Consider the following 12,366-nt stretch of genomic DNA (forward strand, 5'->3'; position numbering starts at 1 on the left):
TTCTTCTTCTTGTTGTTCTTCTTCCGCACAGCTAAGCTGGAAGTGGCATTTGCGGCTCGCACTAGTGCAGAGTTATCTCAAAGAAAGGGGCCACGGTGTTTCTGTATCTCTATTATGTTGGTGCGGCTTCGGAACTTTTAAATATCTCGATGTATCTGGAAAACTACGCTTCTGATCAAAAAATATCATAGAACATAAATTGTAGGAAACATAATTCTCTACAAAAATGGTCTGTTAACATTTTGCCATAGCTCGCTTCGTTTCCGAGATATTTGCAGATTCAGCTCAAAGGAACTGGCCTGACGGACATATTTCGAGATATTTCTTCTTCTTGTTGTTCTTCCTCTGCACAGCTAAGCTGGAAGAGGCATTTGCAGCTCGCAATAGTGCAGAGTTATCTCAAAGAAAGGGGCCACGGTGTTTCTGTATCTCTATTATGTTGGTGCGGCTTCGGAACTTTTAAATATCTTGATATATCTCGAGAACTACGCATCTCATCAAAAAATATCATAGAACATAAAAAGTAGGAAACTTAATTCTCTACAAAAAAGGTCTCTTAACATTTTGCCATAGCTCGCTTCGTTTCCGAGATATTTGCAGATTTATCTCAAGGGAAGGGGCCTGACGGACATATTTCGAGATATTTCTTCTTCTTGTTGTTCTTCTTCTGCACAGCTAAGCTGGAAGTGGCATTTGCGGCTCGCACTAGTGCAGAGTTATCTCAAAGAAAGGGGCCACGGTGTTTCTGTATCTCTATTATGTTGGTGCGGCTTCGGAACTTTTAAATATCTTGATATATCTCGAGAACTACGCATCTGATCGAAAAATATCATAGAACATAAAAAGTAGGAAACTTAATTCTCTACAAAAAAGGTCTCTTTACATTTTGCCATAGCTCGCTTCGTTTCCGAGATATTTGCAGATTTATCTCAAGGGAAGGGGCCTGACGGACATATTTCGAGATATTTCTTCTTCTTGATGTTCTTCTTCTGCACAGCTAAGCTGGAAGTGGCATTTGCAGCTCGCAATAGTGCAGAGTTATCTCAAAGAAAGGGGCCACGGTGTTTCTGTATCTCTATTATGTTGGTGCGGCTTCGGAACTTTTAAATATCTTGATATATCTCGAGAACTACGCATCTGATCGAAAAATGTCATAGAACATAAAAAGTAGGAAACTTAATTCTCTACAAAAAAGGTCTCTTAACATTTTGCCATAGCTCTCTTCGTTTCCGAGATATTTGCAGATTTATCTCAAGGGAAGGGGCCTGACGGACATATTTCGAGATATTTCTTCTTCTTGATGTTCTTCTTCTGCACAGCTAAGCTGGAAGTGGCATTTGCAGCTCGCAATAGTGCAGAGTTATCTCAAAGAAAGGGGCCACGGTGTTTCTGTATCTCTATTATGTTGGTGCGGCTTCGGAACTTTTAAATATCTTGATATATCTCGAGAACTACGCATCTGATCGAAAAATATCATAGAACATAAAAAGTAGGAAACTTAATTCTCTACAAAAAAGGTCTCTTAACATTTTGCCATAGCTCTCTTCGTTTCCGAGATATTTGCAGATATATCTCAAGGGAAGGGGCCTAACGGACATATTTCGAGATATTTCTTCTTCTTGTTGTTCTTCTTCTGCACAGCTAAGCTGGAAGTGGCATTTGCGGCTCGCACTAGAGCAGAGTTATCTCAAAGAAAGGGGTCACGGTGTTTATGTATCTCTATTATGTTGGTGCGGTTTCGGAACTTTTAAATATCTTGATATATCTCGAGAACTACGCATCTGATCAAAAAATATCATAGAACGTAAAAGGTAGGAAACTTAATTCTCTACAAATAAGGTCTCTTAACATTTTGCCATAGCTCGCTTCGTTTCCGAGATATTTGCAGATTTATCTCAAGGGAAGGGGCCTAACGGACATATTTCGAGATATTTTTGCTTCTTGTTGTTCTTCTTCTGCACAGCTAAACTGGAAGTGGCATTTCCAGCTCGCAATAGTGCAGAGTTATCTCAAAGAGAGGGGCCACGGTGTTTCTGTATCTCTATTATGGTGGTGCGGCTTCGGAACTTTTAAATATCTTGATATATCTCGAGAACTACGCATGAGATCAAAAAATATCATAGAACATAAAAAGTAGGAAACTTAATTCTCTACAAAAAAGGTCTCTTAACATTTTGCCATAGCTCTCTTCGTTTCCGAGATATTTGCAGATTTATCTCAAGGGAAGGGGCCTGACGGACATATTTCGAGATATTTCTTCTTCTTGATGTTCTTCTTCTGCACAGCTAAGCTGGAAGTGGCATTTGCAGCTCGCAATAGTGCAGAGTTATCTCAAAGAAAGGGGCCACGGTGTTTCTGTATCTCTATTATGTTGGTGCGGCTTCGGAACTTTTAAATATCTTGATATATCTCGAGAACTACGGGTCTGATCACAAAATATCATAGAACATAAAAAGTAGGAAACATAATTCTCTACAAAAAAGGTCTCTTAACATTTTGCCATAGCTCGCTTCGTTTCCGAGATATTTGCAGATTTATCTCAAGGGAAGGGGCCTGACGGACATATTTCGAGATATTTCTTCTTCTTGTTGTTCTTCTTCTGCACAGCTAAGCTGGAAGTGGCATTTGCGGCTCGCACTAGTGCAGAGTTATCTCAAAGAAAGGGGCCACGGTGTTTCTGTATCTCTATTATGTTGGTGCGGCTTCGGAACTTTTAAATATCTTGATATATCTCGAGAACTACGCATCTGATCAAAAAATATCATAGAACATGAAAAGTAGGAAACTTAATTCTCTACAAAAACGGTCTCTTAACATTTTGCCATAGCTCGCTTCGTTTCCGAGATATTTGCAGATTTATCTCAAGGGAAGGGGCCTGACGGACATATTTCGAGATATTTCTTCTTCTTGTTGTTCTTCTTCTGCACAGCTAAGCTGGAAGTGGCATTTGCGGCTCGCACTAGTGCACAGTTATCTCAAAGAAAGGGGCCACGGTGTTTCTGTATCTTTATTATGTTGGTGCGGCTTCGGAACTTTTAAATATCTCGATATATCTCGAAAACTACGCTTCTGGTCAAAAAATATCATAGAACGTAAATTGTAGGAAACATAATTCTCTACAAAAAACGTCTCATAACATTTTGCCATAGCTCGCTTCGTTTCCGAGATATTTGCAGATTCAGCTCAAAGGAACTGGCCTGACGGACATATTTCGAGATATTTCTTCTTCTTGTTGTTCTCCCTCTGCACAGCTAAGCTGGAAGTGGCATTTGCAGCTCGCAATAGTGCAGAGTTATCTCAAAGAAAGGGGCCACGGTGTTTCTGTATCTCTATTATGTTGGTGCGGCTTCGGAACTTTTAAATATCTTGATATATCTCGAGAACTACGCATCTGATCAAAAAATATCATAGAACATAAAAAGTAGGAAACTTAATTCTCTACAAAAAAGGTCTCTTAACATTTTGCCATAGCTCTCTTCGTTTCCGAGATATTTGCAGATTTATCTGAAGGGAAGGGGCCTAACGGACATATTTCGAGATATTTCTTCTTCTTGTTGTTCTTCTTCTGCACAGCTAAACTGGAAGTGGCATTTCCAGCTCGCAATAGTGCAGAGTTATCTCAAAGAAAGGGGCCACGGTGTTTCTGTATCTCTATTATGTTGGTGCGGCTTCGGAACTTTTAAATATCTTGATATATCTCGAGAACTACGCATCGGATCAAAAAATATCATAGAACATAAAAAGTAGGAAACTTAATTCTCTACAAAAAAGGTCTCTTAACATTTTGCCATAGCTCGCTTCGTTTCCGAGATATTTGCAGATTCAGCTCAAAGGAACTGGCCTGACGGACATATTTCGAGATATTTCTTCTTCTTGTTGTTCTCCCTCTGCACAGCTAAGCTGGAAGTGGCATTTGCAGCTCGCAATAGTGCAGAGTTATCTCAAAGAAAGGGGCCACGGTGTTTCTGTATCTCTATTATGTTGGTGCGGCTTCGGAACTTTTAAATATCTTGATATATCTCGAGAACTACGCATCTGATCAAAAAATATCATAGAACATAAAAAGTAGGAAACTTAATTCTCTACAAAAAAGGTCTCTTAACATTTTGCCATAGCTCGCTTCGTTTCCGAGATATTTGCAGATTTATCTCAAGGGAAGGGGCCTGACGGACATATTTCGAGATATTTCTTCTTCTTGTTGTTCTTCTTCTGCACAGCTAAGCTGGAAGTGGCATTTGCGGCTCGCACTAGTGCACAGTTATCTCAAAGAAAGGGGCCACGGTGTTTCTGTATCTTTATTATGTTGGTGCGGCTTCGGAACTTTTAAATATCTCGATATATCTCGAAAACTACGCTTCTGATCAAAAAATATCATAGAACATAAATTGTAGGAAACATAATTCTCTACAAAAAACGTTTCATAACATTTTGCCATAGCTCGCTTCGTTTCCGAGATATTTGCAGATTCAGCTCAAAGGAACTGGCCTGACGGACATATTTCGAGATATTTCTTCTTCTTGTTGTTCTTCTTCTGCACAGCTAAACTGGAAGTGGCATTTCCAGCTCGCAATAGTGCAGAGTTATCTCAAAGAAAGGGGCCACGGTGTTTCTGTATCTCTATTATGTTGGTGCGGCTTCGGAACTTTTAAATATCTTGATATATCTCGAGAACTACGCATCGGATCAAAAAATATCATAGAACATAAAAAGTAGGAAACTTAATTCTCTACAAAAAAGGTCTCTTAACATTTTGCCATAGCTCGCTTCGTTTCCGAGATATTTGCAGATTTATCTCAAGGGAAGGGGCCTAACGGACATATTTCGAGATACTTCTTCTTCTTGTTGTTCTTCTTCTGCACAGCTAAGCTGGAAGTGGCATTTGCGGCTCGCACTAGTGCAGAGTTATCTCAAAGAAAGGGGTCACGGTGCTTCTGTATCTCTATTATGTTGGTGTGGTTTCGGAACTTTGAAATATCTTGATATATCTCGAGAACTACGCATCTGATCAAAAAATATCATAGAACGTAAAAAGTAGGAAACTTAATTCTCTACAAATAAGGTCTCTTAACATTTTGCCATAGCTCGCTTCGTTTCCGAGATATTTGCAGATTTATGTCAAGGGAAGGGGCCTGACGGACATATTTCGAGATATTTCTTCTTCTTGTTGTTCTTCTTCTGCACAGCTAAGCTGGAAGTGGCATTTGCAGCTCGCAATAGTGCAGAGATATCTCAAAGAAAGGGGCCACGGTGTTTCTGTATCTCTATTATGTTGGTGCGGTTTCGGAACTTTTAAATATCTTGATATATCTCGAGAACTACGCATCTGATCAAAAAATATCATAGAACGTAAAAAGTAGGAAACTTAATTCTCTACAAAAACGGTCTCTTAACATTTTGCCATAGCTCGCTTCGTTTCCGAGATATTTGCAGATTTATGTCAAGGGAAGGGGCCTGACGGACATATTTCGAGATATTTCTTCTTCTTGTTGTTCTTCTTCTGCACAGCTAAGCTGGAACTGGCATTTGCAGCTCGCAATAGTGCAGAGATATCTCAAAGAAAGGGGCCACGGTGTTTCTGTATCTCTATTATGTTGGTGCGGTTTCGGAACTTTTAAATATCTTGATATATCTCGAGAACTACGCATCTGATCAAAAAATATCATAGAACGTAAAAAGTAGGAAACTTAATTCTCTACAAAAACGGTCTCTTAACATTTTGCCATAGCTCGCTTCGTTTCCGAGATATTTGCCGATTTATCTCAAGGGAAGGGGCCTGACGGACATATTTCGAGATATTTCTTCTTCTTGTTGTTCTTCTTCTGCACAGCTAAGCTGGAAGTGGCATTTGCGGCTCGCACTAGTGCACAGTTATCTCAAAGAAAGGGGCCACGGTGTTTCTGTATCTTTATTATGTTGGTGCGGCTTCGGAACTTTTAAATATCTCGATATATCTCGAAAACTACGCTTCTGATCAAAAAATATCATAGAACATAAATTGTAGGAAACATAATTCTCTACAAAAAACGTCTCATAACATTTTGCCATAGCTCGCTTCGTTTCCGAGATATTTGCAGATTCAGCTCAAAGGAACTGGCCTGACGGACATATTTCGAGATATTTCTTCTTCTTGTTGTTCTCCCTCTGCACAGCTAAGCTGGGAGTGGCATTTGCAGCTCGCAATAGGGCAGAGTTATCTCAAAGAAAGGGGCCACGGTGTTTCTGTATCTCTATTATGTTGGTGCGGCTTCGGAACTTTTAAATATCTTGATATATCTCGAGAACTACGCATCTGATCAAAAAATATCATAGAACATAAAAAGTAGAAAACTTAATTCTCTACAAAAAAGGTCTCTTAACATTTTGCCATAGCTCGCTTCGTTTCCGAGATATTTGCATATTTATCTCAAGGGAAGGGGCCTGACGGACATATTTCGAGATATTTCTTCTTCTTGTTGTTCTTCTTCTGCACAGGTAAGCTGGAAGTGGCATTTGCGGCTCGCACTAGTGCAGAGTTATCTCAAAGAAAGGGGCCATGGTGTTTCTGTATCTCTATTATGTTGGTGCGGCTTCGGAACTTTTAAATATCTTGATATATCTCGAGAACTACGCATCTGATCAAAAAATATCATAGAACATAAAAAGTAGGAAACTTAATTCTCTACAAAAAAGGTCTCTTAACATTTTGCCATAGCTCTCTTCGTTTCCGAGATATTTGCAGATTTATCTCAAGGGAAGGGGCCTAACGGACATATTTCGAGATATTTCTTCTTCTTGTGGTTCTTCTTCTGCACAGCTAAGCTGGAAGTGGCATTTGCAGCTCGCAGTAGGGCAGAGTTATCTCAAAGAAAGGGGCCACGGTGTTTCTGTATCTCTATTATGTTGGTGCGGCTTCGGAACTTTTAAATATCTTGATATATCTCGAGAACTACGCATCTGATCAAAAAATATCATAGAACATAAATTGTAGGAAACATAATTCTCTACAAAAAAGGTCTCTTAACATTTTGCCATAGCTCGCTTCGTTTCCGAGATATTTGCATATTTATCTCAAGGGAAGGGGCCTAACGGACATATTTCGAGATATTTCTTCTTCTTGTCGTTCTTCTTCTGCACAGCTAAACTGGAAGTGGCATTTCCAGCTCGCAATAGTGCAGAGTTATCTCAAAGAAAGGGGCCACGGTGTTTCTGTATCTCTATTATGTTGGTGCGGCTTCGGAACTTTTAAGTATCTTGATATATCTCGAGAACTACGCATCTGATCAAAAAATATCATAGAACATAAAAAGTAGGAAACTTAATTCTCTACAAAAAAGGTCTCTTAACATTTTGCCATAGCTCGCTTCGTATCCGAGATATTTGCATATTTATCTCAAGGGAAGGGGCCTGACGGACATATTTCGAGATATTTCTTCTTCTTGTTGTTCTTCTTCTGCACAGCTAAGCTGGAAGTGGCATTTGCAGCTCGCACTAGTGCAGAGTTATCTCAAAGAAAGGGGCCACGGTGTTTCTGTATCTCCATTATGTTGGTGCGGCTTCGGAACTTTTAAATATCTCGATATATCTCGAAAACTACGCTTCTGATCAAAAAATATCATAGAACATAAATTGTAGGAAACATAATTCTGTACAAAAAAGGTCTCTTAACATTTTGCCATAGCTCGCTTCGTTTCCGAGATATTTGCAGATATATCTCAAGGGAAGGGGCCTGACGGACATATTTCGAGATATTTCTTCTTCTTGTTGTTCTCCCTCTGCACAGCTAAGCTGGAAGTGGCATTTGCAGCTCGCAATAGTGCAGAGTTATCTCAAAGAAAGGGGCCACGGTGTTTCTGTATCTCTATTATGTTGGTGCGGCTTCGGAACTTTTAAATATCTTGATATATCTCGAGAACTACGCATCTGATCAAAAAATATCATAGAACATAAAAAGTAGGAAACTTAATTCTCTACAAAAAAGGTCTCTCAACATTTTGCCATAGCTCGCTTCGTTTCCGAGATATTTGCATATTTATCTCAAGGGAAGGGGCCTGACGGACATATTTCGAGATATTTCTTCTTCTTGTTGTTCTTCTTCTGCACAGCTAAGCTGGAAGTGGCATTTGCGGCTCGCACTAGTGCAGAGTTATCTCAAAGAAAGGGGCCACGGTGTTTCTGTATCTCTATTATGTTGGTGCGGCTTCGGAACTTTTAAATATCTTGATATATCTCGAGAACTACGCATCTGATCAAAAAATATCATAGAACATAAAAAGTAGGAAACTTAATTCTCTACAAAAAAGGTCTCTTAACATTTTGCCATAGCTCGCTTCGTTTCCGAGATATTTGCATATTTATCTCAAGGGAAGGGGCCTGACGGACATATTTCGAGATATTTCTTCTTCTTGTTGTTCTTCCTCTGCACAGCTAAGCTGGAAGTGGCATTTGCAGCTCGCAATAGTGCAGAGTTATCTCAAAGAAAGGGGCCACGGTGTTTCTGTATCTCTATTATGTTGGTGCGGCTTCGGAACTTTTAAATATCTTGATATATCTCGAGAACTACGCATCTGATCAAAAAATATCATAGAACATAAAAGGTAGGAAACTTAATTCTCTACAAAAAAGGTCTCTTAACATTTTGCCATAGCTCGCTTCGTTTCCGAGATATTTGCATATTTATCTCAAGGGAAGGGGCCTGACGGACACATTTCGAGATATTTCTTCTTCTTGTTGTTCTTCTTCTGCACAGCTAAGCTGGAAGTGGCATTTGCGGCTCGCACTAGTGCAGAGTTATCTCAAAGAAAGGGGCCACGGTGTTTCTGTATCTCTATTATGTTGGTGCGGCTTCGGAGCTTTTAAATATCTCGATATATCTCGAAAACTACGCTTCTGATCAAAAAATATCATAGAACATAAAAAGTAGGAAACTTAATTCTCTACAAAAATGGTCTCTTAACATTTTGCCATAGCTCGCTTCGTTTCCGAGATATTTGCAGATTCATCTCAAGGGAAGGGGTCTGACGGACATATTTCGAGATATTTCTTCTTCTTGTTGTTCTTCTTCTGCACAGCTAAGCTCGAAGTGGCATTTGCAGCTCGCAATAGTGCAGAGTTATCTCAAAGAAAGAGGCCACGGTGTTTCTGTACCTCTATTATGTTGGTGTAGCTTCGGAACTTTTAAATATCTTGATATATCTCGAGAACTACGCATCTGATCAAAAAATATCATCGAACATAAAAAGTAGGAAACTTAATTCTCTACAAAAAAGGTCTCTTAACATTTTGCCATAGCTCGCTTCGTTTCCGAGATATTTGCAGATTCAGCTCAAAGGAACTGGCCTGACGGACATATTTCGAGATATTTCTTCTTCTTGTTGCTCTTCCTCTGCACAGCTAAGCTGGAAGTGGCATTTGCAGCTCGCAATATTGCAGAGTTATCTCACAGAAAGGGGCCACGGTGTTTCTGTATCTCTATTATGTTGGTGCGGCTTCGGAACTTTTATATATCTTGATATATCTCGAGAACTAAGCATCTGATCAAAAAATATCATAGAACATAAAAAGTAGGAAACTTAATTCTCTACAAAAAAGGTCTCTTAACATTTTGCCATAGCTCGCTTCGTTTCCGAGATATTTGCATATTTATCTCAAGGGAAGGGGCCTGACGGACATATTTCGAGATACTTCTTCTTCTTGTTGTTCTTCTTCTGCACAGCTAAGCTGGAAGTGGCATTTGCGGCTCGCACTAGTGCAGAGTTATCTCAAAGAAAGGGGCCACGGTGTTTCTGTATCTCTATTATGTTGGTGCGGCTTCGGAACTTTTAAATATCTCGATATATCTCGAAAACTACGCTTCTGATCAAAGAATATCATAGAACATAGATTGTAGGAAACATAATTCTCTACAAAAAAGGTCTCTTAACATTTTGCCATAGCTCTCTTCGTTTCCGAGATATTTGCAGATTTATCTCAAGGGAAGGGGCCTGACGGACATATTTCGAGATATTTCTTCTTCTTGTTGTTCTTCTTCTGCACAGCTAAGCTGGAAGTGGCATTTGCAGCTCGCAATAGTGCAGAGTTATCTCAAAGAAAGGGGCCACGGTGTTTCTGTATCTCTGTTATGTTGGTGCGGCTTCGGAACTTTTAAATATCTTGATATATCTCGAGAACTACGCGTCTGATCAAAAAATATCATAGAACATAAAAAGTAGGAAACTTAATTCTCTACAACAACGGTCTCTTAACATTTTGCCATAGCTCGCTTCGTTTCCGAGATATTTGCATATTTATCTCAAGGGAAGGGGCCTGACGGACATATTTCGAGATATTTCTTCTTCTTGTTGTTCTTCTTCTGCACAGCTAAGCTGGAAGTGGCATTTGCGGCTCGCACTAGTGCAGAGTTATCTCAAAGAAAGGGGCCACGGTGTTTCTGTATCTCTATTATGTTGGTGCGGCATCGGAACTTTTAAATATCTTGATATATCTCGAGAACTACACGTCTGATCAAAAAATATCATAGAACATAAAAAGTAGGAAACTTAATTCTCTACAACAACGGTCTCTTAACATTTTGCCATAGCTCGCTTCGTTTCCGAGATATTTGCATATTTATCTCAAGGGAAGGGGCCTGACGGACATATTTCGAGATATTTCTTCTTCTTGTTGTTCTTCTTCTGCACAGCTAAGCTGGAAGTGGCATTTGCGGGTCGCACTAGTGCAGAGTTATCTCAAAGAAAGGGGCCACGGTGTTTCTGTATCTCTATTATGTTGGTGCGGCTTCGGAACTTTTAAATATCTCGATATATCTCGAAAACTACGCTTCTGATCAAAAAATATCATAGAACATAAATTGTAGGAAACATAATTCTCTACAAAAAAGGTCTCTTAACATTTTGCCATACTCGCTTCGTTTCCGAGATATTTGCAGATATATCTCAAGGGAAGGGGCCTGACGGACATATTTCGAGATATTTCTTCTTCTTGTTGTTCTTCCTCTGCACAGCTAAGCTGGAAGTGGCATTTGCAGCTCGCAATAGTGCAGAGTTATCTCAAAGAAAGGGGCCACGGTGTTTCTGTATCTCTATTATGTTGGTGCGGCTTCGGAACTTTTAAATATCTTGATATATCTCGAGAACTACGCATCTGATCAAAAAATATCATAGAACATAAAAAGTAGGAAACTTAATTCTCTACAAAAAAGGTCTCTTAACATTTTGCCATAGCTCGCTTCGTTTCCGAGATATTTGCATATTTATCTCAAGGGAAGGGGCCTGACGGACATATTTCGAGATATTTCTTCTTCTTGTTGTTCTTCTTCTGCACAGCTAAGCTGGAAGTGGCATTTGCGGCTCGCACTAGTGCAGAGTTATCTCAAAGAAAGGGGCCACGGTGTTTCTGTATCTCTATTATGTTGGTGCGGCTTCGGAACTTTTAAATATGTCGATATATCTCGAAAACTACGCTTCTGATCAAAAAATATCATAGAACATAAAAAGTAGGAAACTTAATTCTCTACAAAAACGGTCTCTTAACATTTTGCCATAGCTCGCTTCGTTTCCGAGATATTTGCATATTTATCTCAAGGGAAGGGGCCTGACGGACATATTTCGAGATATTTCTTCTTCTTGTTGTTCTTCTTCTGCACAGCTAAGCTGGAAGTGGCATTTGCGGCTCGCAATAGTGCAGAGTTATCTCAAAGAAAGGGGCCACGGTGTTTCTGTATCTCTATTATGTTGGTGCGGCTTCGGAACTTTTAAATATCTTGATATATCTCGAGAACTACGCGTCTGATCAAAAAATATCATAGAACATAAAAAGTAGGAAACTTAATTCTCTACAACAACGGTCTCTTAACATTTTGCCATAGCTCGCTTCGTTTCCGAGATATTTGCATATTTATCTCAAGGGAAGGGGCCTGACGGACATATTTCGAGATATTTCTTCTTCTTGTTGTTCTTCTTCTGCACAGCTAAGCTGGAAGTGGCATTTGCGGCTCGCACTAGTGCAGAGTTATCTCAAAGAAAGGGGCCACGGTGTTTCTGTATCTCTATTATGTTGGTGCGGCATCGGAACTTTTAAATATCTTGATATATCTCGAGAACTACACGTCTGATCAAAAAATATCATAGAACATAAAAAGTAGGAAACTTAATTCTCTACAACAACGGTCTCTTAACATTTTGCCATAGCTCGCTTCGTTTCCGAGATATTTGCATATTTATCTCAAGGGAAGGGGCCTGACGGACATATTTCGAGATATTTCTTCTTCTTGTTGTTCTTCTTCTGCACAGCTAAGCTGGAAGTGGCATTTGCGGCTCGCACTAGTGCAGAGTTATCTCAAAGAAAGGGGTCACGGTGTTTCTGTATCTCTATTATGTTGGTGCGGCTTCG

This window comes from Osmia lignaria, unplaced genomic scaffold (genome assembly GCF_051020975.1).
Source record: "Osmia lignaria lignaria isolate PbOS001 unplaced genomic scaffold, iyOsmLign1 scaffold0006, whole genome shotgun sequence".
Lineage (NCBI taxonomy): Eukaryota > Metazoa > Arthropoda > Insecta > Hymenoptera > Megachilidae > Osmia > Osmia lignaria.